Raw genomic sequence first — 21,651 nt, forward strand, 5'->3', positions numbered from 1 at the left:
AAAATGGATGCCTGTGGCCTCCTGCAGCATACCCGGAATAATCTGAGTGCTGCATGTGTGCCTGGTTAAAGATTTAGTAAATTTTTAAAATAAGTGAATGTAAAATTGATGAGAATGCTATTCTGAGAATTTTTGTAATGTACGTTCATTATTTATTATTTTTTCATTCCCAAATATTTGGGTATACATGTATTGTTAATATGAATGAATTGTGTTACAACAGCGCCACCTGCTGGTCAGTTTCCCACCAGTCTGACCACCAAGTAGTCAAGGAAGTTGTCAGGAGAAAGAAAGAGGCTGCTCTGATGTTCTTCTGCTTAGGAAAAAAATAAGAAACCTCTCTCAAATCTTTCCTAAGCAGAAGAACATCAGAGCAGCCTCTTTCTCTCTCCTGACAACTTCCTTGACTACTTGGTGGTCAGACTGGTGGGAAACTGACCAGCAGGTGGTGCTGTTGTAACAAAATTCATTCATATTAACAGTACATGTATCCCTTAATATCTGGGAATAAAAAAATAAAAATAAATAATGAATGTAAATTACAAAAGTGCTTAGAATAGCACTCTCATCAATTTTACATTCACTTACTTTAACACGTGCTTTAAAGGATAAGTAAACCTTTAAAATAAGTGAATGTAAAATTGATGAGAATGCTATTCTAAGAACTTTTGCAATGTACATTCATTATTTATTATTTTTTCATTCCCAAATATTTGGGGATACATGTACTGTTAATAGGAATGAATTTTGTTACAACAGCGCCACCTGCTGGTCAGTTTCCCACCAGTCTGACCACCAAGTAGTCAAGGAAGTTGTCAGGAGAAAGAAAGAGGCTGCTCTGATGTTCTTCTGCTTAGGAAAATAATTAGAAACCTTTCTCAAATCTTTCAGAGAAGCCTCTTTCTCTCTCCTGACAACTTCCTTGACTACTTGGTGGTCAGACTGGTGGGAAACTGACCAGCAGGTGGCGCTGTTGTAACAAAATTCATTCATATTAACAGCACATGTATCCCTTAATATCTGGGAATAAAAATAAATAATGAATGTAAATCACAAAAGTGCTTAGAATAACTCTCACCAATTTTACATTCACTTACTTTAAAGGTTTACTTATCCGTTAAGACTTGGAGCAGGTGTTATTTTTATTTAGTGTTATCAGCTATTACCCATTGGGTATAATTGTTCTCAAATCTGCCCTCAGGTCTCTCCAGCAGTGCATGTTTGCTCCATCTACATAACCCAGCAGTACAGGTGAACCCCTATACCTCCCAACGGGGGTGCTTTAAAGGGAAAGTTTTATATTGTAGGTTAGTGTGTGCAAAAAGCATGCGTAATAGTGAAAACAAATAAAAATTGGCAGCAGTAGCATCACCTAGTAGACAATATAATGTTAAACTGGCACCCATGCTCCCAATATATATCACAAATCTCTCCGAAAACAGTTGAAATAATCACCATAGACAAACATTTATACTTTTTTTTTTTTGCAGTATTCAATTTTTTGCAGTATTCAACGTTATAATCCTTCTCAAATGCGTCATGTCATTTTAACCACCAATTTCCCATTTTATTCAGCAATTTTGCTGAATTTTTGGTTTTCTGGGTCTGATCCGGCTGCATATGAGCTGACACTTTAGCCTTGAACTGTTTCCTGTAAGAATCATTCAATGGCTTTGTTCTTGTGCAGACTTTCTTGTTTTCTTGGTAATTTCAGCCTGTGGCCTCTTTTTCCATACACGGGTTAACTGGTAAATATTAAATACTGTTTCACATACATCTGTGTTGTGGTCAGGTTATAAAGTATATGTTTATCTATAAGTCACAGAAAATTAGTAATTGTAGGCAGGCACCAATCTGGAACACCATAGAGTAGAATCCAGGAGCCCAATGTTTAAATAGAACAAAAATGTATTTTACATTATGTATAAACATAAAAACCTTACGCGTTTCGTGATGCCAAGGGACACTAAATCATAGGCTAACTTTCTTTAAACAAACAAGAAATATTTGTCTCTGTAGCTGGAGTTGGAAACATTAAAGAGGATGTAAAGTCAAAAATAAAATCCCAGTTTTACTTTATTAATTGAAAAAGAAACCTATTCCCAATAATAAATCTGTACCGTTTTTATAAGAAACCTGACTGTATGCAGTGAAATTTCCCTTTCATTTAGTTTCTCTGACTGCTGTGGATATGAATCTCTACATGGTCGCCGGCTGTTCTACAGGGAAACAAACAAAGCTGCTCCCGTTCTGGGACGTAAAGTAGGGGCTCCCCCTGCTGTTTGAAAGTATGATTGTTTCCCTGCAGAGCAGTTAGGGACCGTCTGAAGTTTCCTATCCTCAGCAGTCAGAGCAAGTAAAACGAAGGGAGAATTTCATTGCAGTCAGGTTTATTATAAAAACGGTACACATTTTTTAATTTTTTAATTAAAGTATATTGGAGATAGATTTCTTTTACATTAAAGAAAGTGATAATGGGATTTTATTTTTTTTTTTGCCTTTACATCCCCTTTAAGATGTCTACACTCTCAGGTTTGTAGAATGACTTTTGTAAAAGTCTGGAAATAAGTAAGGGTTCATTGAAATCTTCTTGTTCCCACTTCAAAAGGCAATTCACAAAAAACAAACTGTTATAAAGGTCTGTGCTAGAGCACCCCAATTAATATAGGAGAAATACACTATAAAATAAGAATAAATAAGACTCAGGTAATGAACAAGGAATTGCATTAAATAAGAGCACTGGGTTTGTATTTTTCCTAGCAGGAATATATATATATATATATATAGACATATAACTAGATAGGTGCACTCAGATAGCCATGTTAATGCCTAGGTGCTGGACAAAAATTCAAATAAAACAAAAAAAACTTCCGCACACATAGGTCTTGATAAGTGATAAAAAGCTGGTAGATTTATTTCAACGTTTCGGCTTACAAACTCAAGCCGTCATCAGGAAGGGCAGAGCCTAAGGTGAACATGAAGTTATATACACACACAGGATACAAAAATGGCACCAAAACCATGCCAGTGACATCACAAAAAGTGGGTGTGGTTATAGTACTGAGTGCATCAGTGATAGTGTCATGGAGCTGAGCCAATCGTGTGCATTATATCAGTGGTAGTATCATAGGAGTGCACCTATCACGTATAGGTGAATACTACAATGACTCCCAATGCTAATTAAACACCCAGTATCAAATTACGTGATTGTTGTGACAGGGAAAAACATACCCTGTGAGTGAAATAAATAAAAACAATCAAAGGATCTCCCTACGACCTTATAGTAAGGTCAGGAAGTATCCCCCTCACCTACCTCCGTGGTGGGGGCTGACAGCCAAATTGCCTTTGCCCTGTGTCGCCTCCAATGCAGGTACGGAGGAAACATACGAAATAAATCTACCAGCTTTTTCTCACTTATCAAGACCTATGTGTGCGGAAGTTTTTTTGTTTTATATATATATATATATATATATATATATATATATATATATATATATATATATATATATATATTTATATATATATATATATATATATATATATATATATATATATATATATATGTTAATCCTAATTAGTCCTTAGTTTCTTTATTTTAATCTATAGGAGATAGAAAGAGGGAAATTGTTTGCACACGCCCGTTTTTATGGCCACAACCCCTAATTACCATGTCCATTTTACAAATTTGGCAGGTTATGAAAGTATGGACACATTTTTGTGGTTTTTATGTGTTATTACAGTGAAGGGGAATTGCCCTTTAAAAGCGAACTAAAGCGTAACTAAAGAAGTAGCTAGAAATGTTGTACATGATGTTTTGTGCTTCTGTACCAGCCCAAGGCAACCACAGCCCTTTAGCAGTAAAGATCTGTGTCTCCAAAGATGCCCCAGTAGCTCCCCATCTTCTTTTCTGCTGATTCACTGCACATGCTCTGTGCTGCTGTCACTTACTGAGCTTAGGGAGCCACTCACAATATACAGTACACATAGAATAGAAATGTCACAATATAAGGCTGATTAGTAATTAATACACATAATTACTACATGGCAGCACAGAAACCAGTGCAATTAGCATCAGAATTTAATAATCAGCAAACCTGTAGCATCAGCTTATATTACAGCCAGGGAAGCTCATTTTCTGCTGGATAATTAGTGACGAGCCCTAAGCTTAGCTTCTCAACAGCCAATCAGAGCCCACTGAGCATGTGAGTGTCACAGACACTTTCCAAGATGGTGACCCCCTGTGACAAGTTTGAAGTCCTGGATCATTGCTGCTATTGACAAGCTCAAACTTTAAGCTGGTGCAATAAGTTCACTATATAAAATATGACATTTTTAGCCACATTAATTTTTAGGGTTTAGTTCTCTTTTGAACTGTCTAAGTTCTCCCAAGAGACCTGCTTCTTGTTACAAAAGTATCTATTCTGAGCTCTCTGCCAAAAGCCAATTTAGTTAGAAACTTGGTATTTTTTTCTGGCAGTTCAGTGCAGGAGATAAAAGAGAAAGTCGGGACATTTCAGTAACAATCCAGGACTGAGGTTGAGTCAAAATCTGGACTGTCCTGCGTTGGGAGGTATGGGGGTTTTATTATATACACTGATGTATTGCTGGGGCCTCTGTGTCCTGAAATGCTGGGGCCACTGTATGTAAAACTATAGAGGAGCCAGACACAGCGGCTGCAGGGGGGGCACAGGAGGTACAGGGGCCCCATGAAATTATTAGTATTGAAAAAAAAAACCGAAAAAAAAACGCCACGTCGAAAAAAAAGAGCGTTTAAAAAGAAATAATTTTTTCAAAGTGTAATTCCATGATTTTGGCTCTAGAGGGAGTAGTTACAACACATCTCCATGAAGTTATTAAATAGGATTCTGATGAAATAGCATCACAGTTATTGCTACAGAGCACCAGAGGGGGAATGTAATGAGAGGAGCACGGTTTGCTATTAATGGAACAGAAACAGCAAAAAATTAAAAAAGTGTTTTAAAGTAATGACAGTATCATGTAGTGTTGCCCTGCACTGGTAAAACTGGTGTGTTTGTTTCAGAGAGACTACTATAGTTTATATAAACAAGCTGCTGTGTAGCCATGGGGGCAGCCATTCAAGCACAGGATACACAGTAGATCACAGATAAGTACTACTATAGTTTATATAAACAAGCTGCTGTGTAGCCATGGGGGCAGCCATTCAAGCACAGGATACACAGTAGATAACAGATAAGTACTACTATAGTTTGTATAAACAAGCTGCTGTGTAGCCATGGGGGCAGCCATTCAAGCACAGGATACACAGTAGATAACAGATAAGTACTACTATAGTTTATATAAACAAGCTGCTATGTAGCCATGGGGGCAGCCATTCAAGCACAGGATACACAGTAGATAACAGAAGAGATTCTGAAGAATCCCATTGTATACTACAGAGCTTATCTGTTATCTGCTGTGTATCCTGTGCCTTTTCTCCTTTTTCAGCTTTGAATCTGACTTTTTCCATCCTAAATCTCGAATAATAATATATCTCGAAAAATTTGTTTTTTTCCCACTAAAAATTTCAGACTTTAATAAGTAGCCCCCTTAAATTGCATGCTCTGTGGGTTATTCTATCAAGGAGCCTGCAACTATTCCTATACAGTGAGCTACATACAGGAAGTTATATAACACAGTACATTATGCAATATATATATATATATATCATATAAATATAATTTTGGATTTCCAAGTAATTTCAATGTGAGACAGATGGCATTTACTGTAACTGTAGAAGTAATTGGTGTCTATTTTTAGGGGTATCTGGGTGCACTTTGCCTTTAAATGGCCAGTCCCTGCTTGGTGCTTACATCACACACAGTATCGACATCGTGCAGCAGTTTCCCTTTACTACTAACATTGCATGAGAGTGACAGTGTTACACACTCGCTTCCTGTGCTGCTGTGGGTGTGCAAGTACCAGAGCTGAGCAAGAGCAGAGAAGGGGAGGGATGGGGACCCCCTGTTGTACTGCATTGGTTGCACCCTGCTTGTGTATGACAGCAACTGTACAGCAGCCAGAGCCCTGCTAGAGACACTCTCATTCTGCACTCACTGCACACACTCTACTCACTGCACTTGCTTTACTCACTGCACTCAATCTACTCACTGCACTCGCTGAACTCACTGCACTCACTTTACTCACTGCACTCACTCTACTCACTGAACTCGCTCTACTCACTGTACTCGCTCTACTCACTGCACTCGCTGCACTCGCTCTACTGACTGCACTCGCTCTACTGACTGCACTCGCTCTACTCACTGCACTCGCTTTACTCACTGCACTCGCTCTACTCACTGCACTCACTGCACTCGCTCTACTCACTGCACTCACTCTACTCACTGCACTCGCTTTACTCACTGCACTCACTGCACTCGCTCTACTCACTGCACTCGCTTTACTCACTGCTCTCGCTCTACTCACTGCACTCGCTCTACTGACTGCACTCGCTCTACTCACTGCACTCGCTCTACTCACTGCACTCACTGCACTTACTCTACTCACTCTACTCGCTAAATTTACTGCACTCACTGCACATTCTCTACCTGCATTCACAAGCCCAGCCTGTATTGCCCCCCCCCAGATTCCCCGAGAGGGAGAATCCCATTGGCTGTAGCACTGTGTGGCTTACAGCAGCTGAACACTAACAAATACCCAAAAGCCAGAGATTCAGCCCCCTGAAGTGCTGGAGAAGAGAAAGTTTAGAGAGGAGGTGGTTATTCCATGTGCAGAGCTGCAGACGAGAGGTGAAGAAACCCCCAGGATCCAGGAATTTATCACGGGGATTTGGAAAAACAGAAGGATAAAGCCCCTTGTGACTCCTGAGCAGAAAGATCTAGTTGCCCGTGGAGGAGAAGGCTGGGTATGTACAGTATATACAGTAATATACAGTAATATACAGTAATATACAGTGATATACAGTGATATACAGTGATATACAGTGATATACTCTCTCTTTATTTTATTTATTTATTTACTGTACATGAAATAATGAGTGGGGCTGGTGGGCGGCAGGAGTGCTGGGATTGGGGGGACATTGTTTGCTTCCACCTTCTAGAGAGAGAGAGAGAGAGAGAGAGAGAGAGAGAGAGATAGATAGATAGATAGATAGATAGATAGATAGATAGATAGATAGATAGATAGATAATAGATAGATAGATAGATAGATAGATAGATAGATAGATAGATAGATAGATAGATAGATGATACTGTAGATAGATAGATACAGTGCTACGCAATATGTTGGCGCTATATAAATACATGTTAATAATAATAGATAGATAGATAGATATAGAGAGAGAGAGAGAGATTTTATTCTTCTTATTGATGATTTACTTTCCCTTTCTTCTCCCAGTATCACTGTAGAATAAGTGACCCATATCCCCCCCCCCCGCACAGTATCAGTAACAGTCCTGAGTCGCTGAGGTTGAAAAAAGACTCCCATCCCTCAAGTTCAGTCCTGTGTGTAGTTGTGTAACTTGTATCTCAGGGCACTTTGCTGCTCCTCGTCGGAAATGTAGTTGATCCAGAGGAAGATTGGATGCGATTATTATTCTATTCACCATTGAGAAACAGCCCATATATACTTCTGCATTCAATTCTAGTAGGATGTACAGAGTGATATGCTGAGACAATTTGCAATTGGTCATATTCTTTTTATTATTTGTGTTTTTTTAAAAAATTATTTTACTTTTTGTTCAGCAGCTCTCCAGTTTGGAGTTTCAGCAGCTATCTGGTTGCTACGGTCCAAATTTCCTTAAAGAATAAGTAAACCTTTAAAATAAGTTAATATGAAATGGATGAGGGGGCTATTCTAAGCACTTTTGTGATTTACATTCATTATTTATTCTTTTCTCATTCCAAGATATTAAGGGATACATGTACTGTTAATATGAATGAATTTTGTTACAACAGCGCCACCTGCTGGTCAGTTTCCCACCAGTCTGACCACCAAGTAGTCAAGGAAGTTGTCAGGAGAAAGAAAGAGGCTGCTCTGATGTTCTTCTGTTTAGGAAAATAATTAGAAACCTCTCTCAAATTTTTACATACAGTAAGCGCAAAATGACATTATCTGGTATGATGCCTAATGTGTGGGGCTCCTCCTATATTAATATGTACTAATGTGATTGGCCCAAGCTGGCACCAGTTTTTATTTGTTGGTGTTATTGTTCCTTTAATCTACACTTTGGCATCCTTATTGGCTAGCAAGGAGTTAAAAACATCGCTTTTTTGCATTATTGTCGTAGAGACGGGCAGTTCTGTGCCAAATTCCTGTTTTAGGCTTTTATCCCACTGCAACCCCAGAGAATTCTGGGAAATGTGCCCGGCTGCTGCCAATGGCAAAATCTCAGCATTGCTCTTTTCTTGTTTGTCAGTTTGTTCAACAATTAACCTTCACCCTGAAACGAGACACACGTTCAGTTCACACCGGCTGAGCCTAATGCAGTAGATTGGGTGCCCTGCTGCAGACTGCACTGGCTTGTGAGCGGCCATGCAGCATGTATTTCAAAGAATTGCTACAATGGGAATTGTTTGGCTTTAGGGTAAGTGCACAAGCTAAGATTCGGGAGATTTTGGGCTCTTACACACGGGCGTTTTTTTGCCGCGCTCCCCTGCATTGCGTTTTCTTCCATTCAGCCGCAGGGGAGCGCAGGAGTAGACGCAGTCAGTTATTGTGAAGGGGGCTGTACTCACACAGACGAACATAATCGCGAAACGCAGGTGGGACGCAGAATGTTGCATTTCACCTGCGCTTACATGCGTCTGTGTGAGTACAGCCCCCTTAACAATAATTGAGTGCGTTTACTCCTTCGCTCCCCTGCGGCTGAACGGAAGAAACGGCCCATGTGTAAGAGCCCTTAGTCGCCCGGCGATAAATTGGCTCTTCTTCGGGCGACTAATCTCCCAGAAAACCTTCCCACTGGTTAGAATATAAATCATCGGCGGGATGGCACTCGGAGCGCTTCATTTTCCGAAGTCGCCCAAAGTTTCCTTGTGAGGCAACTTTGGGCGACTTCAGAAAAACGAAGCGATCCGAGTGCCTTCCCACCAGCGATTTCGATTCTAGCTGGTGGGAAGGTTTTCGAGGAGATTAGTCACCTTAAGAAGAGACGATTTATCGCCGGGTGACTAAATCTCCCCGAATCTTAGCGTGTGCCCTTACCCTTAAAGGGATTTAAAGATTTTATTTTTTTAAAATAAATGAATTAAAAATTAAGTGCTCAGTTCTGGAGTTACTGTATAATAAAGTGCCCTAAAAGAATAGGAATGTACTGTATATAAAGTTCCCAGTACTGGAAGAATAGGAAGGTTCTGTATAGAAGGGCCCAGCCTGGGAGAGCAGGAAGGTTCTGTATATAAAGTATCACAGCGATGAGAAATATGTTGACGCTATATAAATAAATGTTCATAACAGTGATAATAATAATAATACCAGGCTCTAATAAGAATGGGAAGACAGAGTATATAGTAGAACGTTACATAACATTGCTTGGGCTGATGTAGATAAATAGATTTGTCTCTATTCCTGGGAATGTCACCTTTTGGCTTCTGCAGAGAGATTTGAAAGGCTTGAGAAGCGAGTGGTGACCTGTAGAACTGACAATACAGAAAGAGCCTTGGGCTAATGTTAATAAATTCTACAGAAACCATCGTCCCTGCCCCCAGCAAGCTTTCCTGTTGTGTTGTAGATCCCTACATAGAAGCAGAACATTAGCAAATTCTTTCATTTAGTAATGGTAGCGGAGTTGACAAGGAAAGATGAAGAGTGTAAGTAATGTATGAAATGTAGTAGGTTCTGCTTTGGGTGAAGTTCGTTGTTGCAGAGTGTGAGTGTAGAGTGTGAGTGTAGAGTGAGAGTGTAGAGTGAGAGTGTGAGTGTAGAGTGTGAGTGTAGAGTGTGAGTGTAGAGTGTAAGTGTAGAGTGAGAGTGTAGTGTGAGTGTAGAGTGTTAGTGTAGAGTGTTAGTGTAGAGTATTAGTGTAGATTGTGAGTGTAGAGTGTAGAGTGTGAGTGTAGAGTGAGAGTGGTGAGTGTGAGTGTAGAGTGTAGAGTGTGAGTGTAGAGTGTGAGTGTAGAGTGAGAGTGTAGAGTGTAAGTGTAGAGTGAGAGTATAGAGTGTAGAGTATGAGTGTAGAGTGTTAATGTAGAGCTTGAGTGTAGAGTGAGAGTGAAGAGTGTGAGTGTAGAGTGAGAGTGTAGAGTGTGAGTGTAGAGTGTAGAGTGTGAGTGTAGAGTGTGAGTGTAGAGTGAGAGTGTAGAGTGTAAGTGTAGAGTGAGAGTATAGAGTGTAGAGTATGAGTGTAGAGTGTGAGTGTAGAGTGCGGTTGTAGAGTGCGGTAAGAATCGGGACTGTCCTGCAGAAAACAGGGAGGTATCATTTTTGTCATTGGTGCCTCTAACATTCACCTTGCTTAATGACTCCCAAACGGCTATTTGGTTGCTAGGCCTTTATCACCATAGCAACCAGGTTGTTAGTCAGTATGGAATGTGAAGGGTAAGGTTCCAACTCAGACCAATGGCTTTATGACTGAATGCCACTGTCTCTAGTTCCTGTCTAGTGATAAAATGGCAGCCCTCTCACTTTATGGCAAAGTCTATATATAGTCTCAGTATCTGACAGGGTTCAGTGCCCTTTATCTGACTGGCTCATTAAGATTTGTTTCACTGATTCTGAGTCGTGTGGCTGATTTAATACCAAAAATATCAGAAATAGGAAGGTGTGACTAAGGCAGAAGTCAGTGTAAAAACTAAAGCTTGATATCCGTGTGTTACTGGTTAAACACAGCAGTTCAGACCAGTAGTAGTGCTACATAACTAATAGAACTATGAACTGTCAAATGTAAACCATTTACACGTCTTTACAGCCCACCAGGACATTGCCCGTTCCCCCGGCAGGCCAGTCCAACTCTATACACGTGTTTGGCAACCCTTAACAGTTGGCCTGTATTCTGTTATGCAAAGTAATAGACACCAGAAAAGTGTTAATACGAGTAACGTATAGCATGTGCTGTCTACTCTATCATCTTGACTTTGTAGAACTTCTAAAGGAAGACCTGGCGTAGTTCTTGTCATCTGTATGTGGCTTCAGGCCGGCCACCACATGTGTCTTTGATGGTCAGTGGTACGTGGTGTTTATCTCCTGGTCACATCTTGTTTGTTACAATCAGCTCATCTCATCCGTGCTGGCCTTTCCTGGTGATAACATCTGGTTTAGGGTATTGCTGGCCTTGGGTAATTCTCCGAAACATTCCTCCGTAATTGTTTCCAGCTTGCATCTCATCCTTTATCTGGCCCAGGGGTAGAATAGAAGCGATTAGTCCACATTGATGTGATAGGGACCATGGATTGTAAGAGCCCGAGGGGCAGGGGTTGATGTGAATCATGTATAATCTCTGTCAACGCTATGGAATATTCCACCACTTTATAAGTAAAGGATAACATGAGTTACAGGTATGGGATCTACTATCCTGTCTTTTTTGTTTTCAAATAGCTAACCAATAAATATTACCTTGTTGCTATGGGTTACTGGACCCATTGTAAACTATGCATCTTTTCATAATTTACTCTGTGGATTAAACACAAGTTATTGTGGTGCCTCGGACCATCTAGGGACACTGAACTCACCAAGGGTGAAAGTATTGTTTGGTATTTAGCAGCTGCTGTACATGCCTCTCTATACTCCAGCCCTGGCCAAAATGTTTTTCTGAAGAAGGTGCATCAGAGTCAGACTGGCCCACCGGGATATCGGAAAAAATCCAGGTGGGCCCAGGTCCTACTGAGTCCCAGGTGACCATCCGCTACCAGCCTACCAGTCCTTACAGGCCACTTGTATATAAGAAGCAGACCTGGACCTTTCCCTCTATAGTTACGGCAGTAGCCTCAGTGTGGAGGTAGGTCTTGTAGAGAAGAAGAGGTAGGACACAGAAGTAACCATGCCTTAGTGAAGTTGGGGTAACTGGCTCCCTGTTAATGAGGGTTAGCAAGTAACAGAGTGTCATAGCAAATCCCAGGGGTGTAAGATAGTCAGGGCTAGTTCAACCTCTATGTTCTTCAAGGGGTTTTATGTGACCCCCTTGTACAGATACAATTACTATAGGAAGTATAAATATGTAGAAAAGAAATATTCAGTGTTTGCAATAGTCTATACCAATTTAATGTACAGTCAAAGGGAAACAATAGCTCCTTCTCGTTTGCCTTGGTCTCCTCTGGGGCAGCCCTGACATAGACTATATTTTCCCTATAAATACAGATAATTAATGTGGGGCTCCAGGGATTCCCATGTAGCCAACTATTATCTATAAAGGGCCACTCTCCTGAGACGCCTGTATTGTTAAGCTAAAGCTAACAAAGTTATTTTAGCCTAATAAATAGACATAATCCAGCGGACACGTTCCTTCTGAGTCTAAAAAGCTTCAGTATAAACCACTGATTCTCTGGAAAAGGCTCCCTACAGCTGCGATTCTTTAGTAGTCTCATGATTTTTTTTTAGAGAATGTTACCATCTGTTCTTAGAAGAGACAGACCAAAGCCTTGTTAAATCAATGTGCTTTGTATTATCAGTTGTGCCTTGCTGTTATGTGTTGTACCAGCCCAGTGACGCACAGCCACCAGCAGAGCAGCATTATTTCTCCCAGACTGTATGAAAACTGCAAAGATCATTTCATATACCGTATATACTCGAGTATAAGCCGTCCCGAGTATAAGCCGAGGTACCTAATTTTACCTCCAAAAACTGGGAAAGCTGATTGACTCGAGTATAAGCCGAGTATAAGCCTAGGGTGGGAAATGCAGCAGCTTCTGGTAAGTTTCAATCAAAAAATTTAGGGTTTTTCTGCTCCCATTGGAGGTGCCGGCATCTCATTTTTGGACGCCGACGACCATTCTTGGATGCCGGCGACTATTCTTGGAGACTATTCTTGGATGCCAACGCCTATTTTTGGAGACTATTCTTGGACGCCGGTGACTATTCTTGGACGCCGGCGACTATTCTTGGACGCCAGCGACTATTCTTAGATGCCGGCGGCTATTCTTAGACGCCGGCGACTGTTTTTGCACTTGAACCGAGTATAAGCCGAGGTAGAGTTTTTCAGCATATTTTGGGGGCTGAAAAACTCGGCTTATACTCGAGTATATACGGTACCAACCTTAGAGCGTGTGGAGATGTCAGAGATGTTACAGATATTGTAAGATATGGGCACTATATTGTGTGTATTTCACCAGCATTAAGCTGGTGAAATCTAAACTCCAGGGAAAACTGTGTTGCTGCAGCAAGTAATGCTGCTTAATTCTGCACCAGCTTGGGAACATGGGTCCCTGGAGTGGATGGAAGAGAGCAGGGTGGGATTCCATCCCTTGCTCTATGTAAGGTTTTGCAGCTGCCGAAACTAGGTAGCTAGCTAATTGGTAAATTAAGGTTAGTTAAAAGGAGGTGTGGAGCAACACCTCAGCCCTGCAGCTGGTGCTTTGCCCTAGAGAGGAAAAGGGTGAGGGGCCACATGTGCTTGTGATCACCACGGAACAAGAGTGATTCCCCTGAGCCGGAGAGAGGACCAGAAAAACCACTCCCAGGAGACAAGAGTGTCTCAAGTGTGCCCAGAGAGGATTCTGGGATTGGTGGTCTGCTGAAAGCCATTAAGGGCTAAACTCAACTGTGAGTAAAGTGAACACCGGTGAGGGTGTGAAGCGGGACTGTTATTGCTATGGTGTGAGTGATTCCCCATGTGAAGCCAGTGGGCTGAAGATTTTGTGTTTTTTTTGCAAATAAAAGCCAGCAAAGCGGCAATTTGAACTCTTTAAGTTGGTCAGTCTCCATTTATGTGCTGAAATCTGAGCTGAGGTTTCGCTACCGGAAGCTCACAATATGTATTGGGATTTAATGAATAGAGAGTAAGGGAGAAGCAGAATGTGAAGTCTAATGCTGACATGTGTCACTTAAAATTCTTAGACAGTGGCTTGATATTTTTGTGTGATGTATGCAACTCAAAAATGAAAATCCTCTTGGCCAAAAACATCCAAGCCAGTAGATATCTTCTTCTTTGTCTACCTGATCTTCACTCTCCTGATCTGGCCCATTGTGTTGGCAGCTGAGTGTCAGACTGGTCCACTGGATTCCAGGAAAACTCCCGGTGGGCCCAGGTGTCAGTGGGCCTCTTGCTTCTAACCATTAGGCCTATTTCATGGTCATTCCATATTTCTTTTTGGGAACACAGAGGCTTAATAATGGAAGAATAAAGAGTATAGTATGTAGAGAAAAAAGACTAGGACAATAAAGAGGTTGAGTGAGGAGAGGAGGTATAATAGTTTGCAAAGTGGGCCTTAATCCTAAGGTTTCTGGTGGGCCCCTGGCATCCCAGTCAGACACTGGGTAAGGCAAACTGAGTTAAACTGCCCCACCAGGAAAGGTGGAGATCTTCAGGCTGCACAAGGCTTAACTCTACACAATTATTTGACCTAAATATCATGGTGCATCATTACGGCTCCTCTCCCTTATCCTAGTCCACTTTAGGAGTTTCAAAGCTGGATGTCCTAAGAAGCCAACAGATTTTATTGGTCGGTGTTTGGCCAACTTAATGTCACCTGCTCGTGGCTCAAACTTGCTGGACATTTTGGTCATTTTCTATGACTATGGCCTGATGTTTTTGTGTGTGTCAAATCAAACACTAATTTCTTTCATCAACCAATTTATCTGCCAGGACCATCACAAATAAACTCCTTCAGGTGACCAGCAAAGCAGGCTAAACTCTTTGCATGCGACTATTTGCTTAGGCTAAACAAATTGATATTACCTAGTTGTTAGCTGTCTAACTTGGTTGAACTGGCCACAAGGATAGCAGAAGATCTTCATCTTAGTGTGGTTACCTAAGGCCGAGTTAAATTAGCCCACCAGGAAAGTAGATCTTCAGGCTAAGCCTACTCAACTAGTCTACTCTACCATTGGACCTGCATTTCCTGGTGCCATGTGGACCTCCTCTCTTTCCCTAGGCCCCATGAGTTCCAGCTGGATGTAGGCAAATGCAGGAAAAAGAAAAGGGAAAAGAAGGATCTAGGGAAGAATAAAAAATAGATTTAAGGGGATAGAAGAAGTGGAATGAAGTAATACCAATGGAATAACTGAGAAAAGGGAAGATGGAGATGCAGTAAATACATATAGCAGGTTGAAAGTGGAGAAAGGTTAGATAATAAGAGGGGGCACACCAGATAACATAACAATATACTAGAAGAAGAGAAGGGGAGTGCAGAGTGGAGAAGAGGGGGTCCTGCACTTAGGTCAATATTGTACATTATACAGGTGACATGCCACGAAGCTTGCAACAAACTCAAACTAAGTTTAATAGTTTCCTGTGGGGCAAACCACACTCTATCTACCGGCTATAAATAGTTTAACATGGGCATTAGACTAATATTTCAAAAACATTCTTTTATTCACTTGACGAAGTTTAATGGATTCATTGTTGGGTCTCCAAGCCCAGATAGTGGTAATTGGGAATGAAAATCAAGCTGTGATTGTGACTGTAATAAAGGGCAATTACGAAAAGAGGGCTGAGGGTTGACACAAAACCAGTACTCGTGGGACTGCCAAGTTTATTGTAAATACTGCTGGTGTGTCTCTATGATGCTGGAACTGAGCCCAGTTGCACTTTCATACACAGTGGGTGTATCCTGGTGAAGGACAATGTCTGGGAACCAGTTCAGTTCTCAAAGATTGCTTGCTGTCATTGCAAACTGCAAAGCTTTTCCTTGTGGGAGGGGAGAGCTGCACCCATGATCTGGGCAGGCTTGGACACGGCATGGAATGGAATTTTTAGAGTAAAATCTTGCTCAGAGACAGCTGTGACTGCAGATCAGCAGCTCCATGGTAAATATTAATTTATAAACGGTTTTCTGTACTTTAATTAAAAAGTAAAATCGTAAGAAAAGGCATACAATGGGGAAGGACTATGTGAGTGCTTTGTATATAATAGACAACTGATTCTTTGTAGGACTGTTGAGGCTTGGTTGGTCTATGCCTCCCATTGATCAGAGAAGATGTTCCTACTTCTGTGCCAGTGGTTCTTGTGTCAACCTATTCTGCAGAGATGGTGAACGTGTCGCAGACTCGTGTAAATTATATTTTTCATTTAATGTTAGAAATGAGGATATTGTGGCCTCTGATAAACAAGAGAGGCATTGGGTTACTAGTTTCTAAAGGCTCCAAATCCAACCAAATCCAAGAAGGGCTTGGGGAGGGTAGTAAGCAGGTGGAGTGAGTGGTGGAAGCCCCATGCAACAAGTAGTATTGTCTTGGGCAACAACATTACTTTGGGCCGGCTCTGATGACAACAGAGCTAGAAGAATTCTGGTTGGGGAAGCCTACTGCATAGGAGATTAACCCCTGGGCTAATGGCAGGGCTTGTCAGAGATAACTAATTCTTCTACAGTCGACTATTTTTCACTCCAGCTGGCAAGTAGGTGACTCGGTTGGGCAGCATTGGCTTGTAATGTAACTTAGCATTGTGGCACTGTCAAGTCACCAAACCCAAGATGAAGGAGCTTGCTGAAGCTGATGGGCTTGTGGACACTGCTTCATTTCTCCAGAGCCCAACACAGGGCAGTGGTGGGACAGAGGCTACATGAAGTACAAGAAGAATTCCGATTGGAGAAGCCTTCTGCATAGAAGATTAACCCCCTGGAATGACAAAGAGATTAGGAGGCTTTTAAACCCATTTAAATCAAAGTGCTGAAGTGCTCAGTGGAGCATGTTATTCCTACTTAAGTCTTTTTCTTCCCCATTAATTAACCAAGGCAGTGTTATTTCAAAGATTTACATATGCCCCTGTTTTATGCTTTAAGGCAACGAGGGCAATAATTGTCCTTTGTCTTAGCTGGTCATACACGAAGAGATCCGATCGTCTGCCGACACCGCCAAACGAGCGGATCTTTCCCCAATATGCCCACTAATGGCAGGACTATATCTGGGTAATCCGAACATTCGGCCCTAGTGCCGTACGATCAGATTACAATGAGGAGCATTGGGCAAATTAAACCTTCCTGATCGATATTGTGGCCAGATATCAATCAGAAAGACTTGTTGAAAGCTGAATTGCTGAATTGGTCTAAGGACTGATATTAGCAGCTTTATCTGCCCATGTATGGTCTCCTTTATTACTTTTTATAATGTGCAAAGTGGGTTTTTGTTCTTTTCTGAAATTGATAAAGAACTCTCTGGCATTGCAATTGCTCTTGTAAAGAAGGAACTTGGCAAACTGGTTTTGTAGCATGTTGCATTGTGTTGTAGCAGCACCTCCAGCAGATACTTGTGCTCTTGTGTAAAGTTGTCTCCTAGTAGAGGGTGAGCGCATCTTCTTTCTGTTGTATGAGGGCCCTTACGCCCGACGCCATCTCCCACATTCAGGACCTTTGTAGGTTCTATATCTGGAATATATCCATAAACTTGTGTATTAAAATCCAGCTGTGTCTCCCTGCCTGGCCAAGTTCCCCTCTCCGCTTGCATCTCAGTCATCCTGCCAAAAACATCCAATTAGAACATGATGTAAAAAATAATTCTTAGAAATTCTATCGTCCTGGCGTCAAATTACCCTTGGAAAGGGAGTGATGCCCATGCAGCTAAAACACAGCAACTTTCAGCTTCTATGTTTTAAAGGTAGAGCCACACAATCAGCTAGGTCCCCCAGCATAGCTATCTGATGTCACTCAATGATGTCATAGGCAAGGCTGCTGATGTAGAACATTGGCCAGTAGAAAAAAATATACATAGCTGGGCAGTTACACTACATAGTACAGGTATGGGATCAGTTATCCGGGAACCCATAATCCAGAAAGCTCCGAATTACGGAAATGCTGTCTCTCATATACTTTATTTTATCCAAATAATCCAAATCCAATCTATAATAATAAAACAGTAGCTTGTACTTGAACCCAACAAAGATATAATTAATCCTTATTGGAAGCAAAACCAGTTTATTGGGTTTATATATGGGCAGATTTATCAAGGGTCGAATTTATAATTTAAATTTTCAAATTTTTTTATGGTCAACATTGTCAAATTCGACAAGGGAGCTATTCAAATTTGATTCGAGTTTTTAAAAAAATTTGAATTCGATTTTCAAGATTTATCATACTCTGGTCCTTTAAGAACTCGAATTCGACAATTCAACAACTAAAACCTGCCGAATTGCTGTTTAAGTCAATGGGAGAAGTCCAGGGAGTTTTTTGCAGCCTTCCTGACATTCAAGTTTTTTTTATGGAGAAAAAACTCGAATTGTATTCAATTTGAGTTTTCAGGTCGATTTAATGCATCTGAGTATGAAAAATGTAATAAATTCCGATTGGTCGAAATCCTTTGTGTAATCCTTGACGTGTAATTTATCAGCATTGGCGAGTCTTGGAGCCCAGTGCTGATCCCTGAAAGCCGTATCTTCTCATAGCGATCAATGTTAGTAAATGAAGTCAAAAGCTTTAATAATCCTGATGGATGAGTTGAAACGAACCCTTTCCTTATTGGATTTTTTTTTATCACCCGTATTATTTATTTATTTCAGGAGAATTCGTACATTTTTATGGATCAGCCGTGCGGTTCTGTATAGATTTTCATCAGCTCTTGGGAGACCGGGATGCAGGGTTCTTAGATAAGGCGGCATATTAAAAGGAATATTTTATGCAGAGAAATGTTTTTGCAGTCAGTGCTGTCAACTACAGGAACATAATGTGATACAACAAATAAAGCCTAGCAGCAGGGTTGCCACAAGGGTGCCAGACCAAATAATATTGCCTCTGACGAGCCCCGATATACAAACAATGCATATCGTTTTATGACATCTCTTTGCACTAGTTAAGCAGCTGTTCCTGCTGAATTGTGCTTAGTACAGGGGAATACCTATGCTGCCATAGTTTTATGGGATCTCTCTGTACAGACTATGAGCAAACTTAGGGGACTGTTCCTGCTGAATTGTGCTTAGTACAGGGGAATACCTATGCTGCCATAGTTTTATGGGATCTCTCTGTACGGACTATGAGCAAACTTAGGGACTGTTCCTGCTGAATTGTGCTTAGTACAGGGAATACCTATGCTGCCATAGTTTTATGGGATCTCTCTGTACAGACTATGAGCAAACTTAGGGGACTGTTCCTGCTGAATTGTGCTTAGTACAGGGGAATACCAATGCTGGTTTAGTTTTATGGGATCTCTCTGTACAGACTATGAGAAAACTTAGGGAACTGTATGTGATAAGTATAGGCAGTTGCAATTTTATACCATTGGCCACCCTTGCCTTGTGCTTCCCTTTCTTACACTCTCTGCACTTAAAGAGCCAAATTTCCAATTTAATAGCCTGATTCCCACCCCCGGTAACTTCTGGGCTGCTCCTGCATAAAGCAACTTACCAAACTCTCTTCTTCTTCTTCTTCGCAGCAGCAGCCTTGAGTATAATGGTGTCGCTTTATGCTTTATGATTTGATGTTTCTTTTTTTTAGGTTATATAAATAATATGGTGTTTTCTCATGGTCTAGTTTTTCTGTGACAAATGATGCCCCTTAAGATGCTTTACCTTATGTCATTGTAATTTCAGTAGGTGATTATAACACAATGGGAGAGCTATGGATATTGATAAGGAACTAGTAGTGATGGGCGAATAAATTAGCCTGGCACAAATTTGTGGTTAATTTCAGTGTTTTGCCGCGAATAGCTCCCACTAACTATGCTGGCTTCAACAAAATTTGGACTCGCGTCTGAAAAGTCGCTTGCATCAAAATCGCCGCACTATTCAGATGTCTATTGACTTTAACGCCGGCGTCATAATTGACGCGAACGACTTTTTGGATGTGCGTCCAAAATTGATGGCGTAAATTTTCGAGTTTTAAAGATTTTTCGGCATTTTGCGAATTTCTCTGGAAATTCACAAATTTTTCCACAAAGCGAGACGGGAGATCTTCGACCATCAGTAGGAGTGGTCAGCTGGAGACAATGGCGGCTCACGGAAAGCAGAAAGAATGAAATCTTCACAGAATTTGGGAGGAAAAGCAAAAAGAAAATATTAACTGCGATGTCTATTGACCTTTAAAGGATTTCTAAAGTAGTAATAAAAATCATTAAATGAGTCTCAGAAGTGGCTGTTGGATACAGGCAATTAGTGGAATATGTTGGAGACAAGACAGACAATGTGACAGTTGCTATTTCACTGCCTGAATATCAACTGGATAAATACAGACTTCTCAGCTGGGAACCTTGCTTAATATATGAAATTCCGATGGACGTCTCCTTGTCTTTATGGCTTCATTCTTCCCAGCGACGGATTTCTCCAAGACTCTTCCTAATATAGAAGACAAAAAAAAAAGACCCTGGAGACGACTCTATTGTATCTCTTGAAAATACCAAACTTGGATACAAAAATCATATCCAGCCCCGATGTGCAGAGATCTGTGGCTCTGGCGTCAGATTATCTCTGTCGTTCTGTCGTCCATGTTTAGCGTCGGGTCGTCTGGTCTTGCTCTGCCGTTTATTAATGTGACACATAAACTGTGGCTTTTGAAGCCGAAATATGTTCCAGTTTTATTGTTACCGGGGCTGCGGGATAACAGGGTGAGATGTTTTTGCTCATATTGTTCTTAAGTATTTTAAATATTGGAAACCAGTATTGAAAGGGGCAAGTTTTGATATCAATGTCCTACTTTCCTTCTATTAAACCTTCCGACAAAGTGCTAATCCACGAGGTTCTAATGTAGAATTTATCTGTTATCTACTGTGTATCCTGTGCTTGAATGGCTGCCCCCATGGCTACACAGCAGCTTGTTTATATAAACTATAGGAGTACTTATCTGTTATCTACTGTGTATCCTGTGCTTGAATGGCTGCCCCCATGGCTACACAGCAGCTTGTTTATATAAACTATAGTAGTACTTATCTGTTATCTACTGTGTATCCTGTGCTTGAATGGCTGCCCCCATGGCTACACAGCAGCTTGTTTATATAAACTATAGGAGTACTTATCTGTTATCTACTGTGTATCCTGTGCTTGAATGGCTGCCCCCATAGCTACACAGCAGCTTGTTTATATAAACTATAGTAGTACTTATCTGTTATCTACTGTGTATCCTGTGCTTGAATGGCTGCCCCCATGGCTACACAGCAGCTTGTTTATATAAACTATAGTAGTACTTATCTGTTATCTACTGTGTATCCTGTGCTTGAATGGCTGCCCCCATGGCTACACAGCAGCTTGTTTATATAAACTATAGTAGTACTTATCTGTTATCTACTGTGTATCCTGTGCTTGAATGGCTGCCCCTGTGGCTACATTGCAGCTTGTTTATATAAACTATAGTAGTACATATCTGTTATCTACTGTGTATCCTGTGCTTGAATGGCTGCCCCCATGGCTACACCGCAGCTTGTTTATATAAATTATAGTAGTACTTATCTGTTATCTACTGTGTATCCTGTGCTTGAATGGCTGCCCCCATGGCTACACTGCTGCTTGTTTATATAAACTATAGTAGTACTTATCTGTTATCTACTGTGTATCCTGTGCTTGAATGGCTGCCCCCATGGCTACACAGCAACTTGTTTATATAAACTATAGTAGTACTTATCTGTTATCTACTGTGTATCCTGTGCTAGAATGGCTGCCCCCATGG

General features: G+C 41.0%; 1 protein-coding gene across 4 annotated transcripts in view; it reads left to right on the top strand.

Annotated features, from left to right (window-relative positions):
* Positions 1 to 6,508: 6,508 nt before the first annotated feature.
* The window catches only part of LOC108700356 (death-associated protein kinase 2), a 63,733-nt gene continuing 48,590 nt past the window's right edge, over positions 6,509 to 21,651 (top strand). Inside the window, exon 1 of one of the 4 annotated variants that reach the window (XM_041574471.1) lies at positions 6,509 to 6,883. The gene's annotated coding sequence lies outside the window, so the exon portion shown is untranslated. Of the gene's footprint in view, positions 6,884 to 15,753; positions 15,878 to 21,651 lie in introns of those variants that run through there. The other 3 variants (XM_018233471.2, XM_018233477.2, XM_041574469.1) reach the window with 3 other exon arrangements.

This window comes from Xenopus laevis, chromosome 8S, assembly GCF_017654675.1.
Source record: "Xenopus laevis strain J_2021 chromosome 8S, Xenopus_laevis_v10.1, whole genome shotgun sequence".
Taxonomy (NCBI): Eukaryota; Metazoa; Chordata; class Amphibia; order Anura; family Pipidae; genus Xenopus; species Xenopus laevis.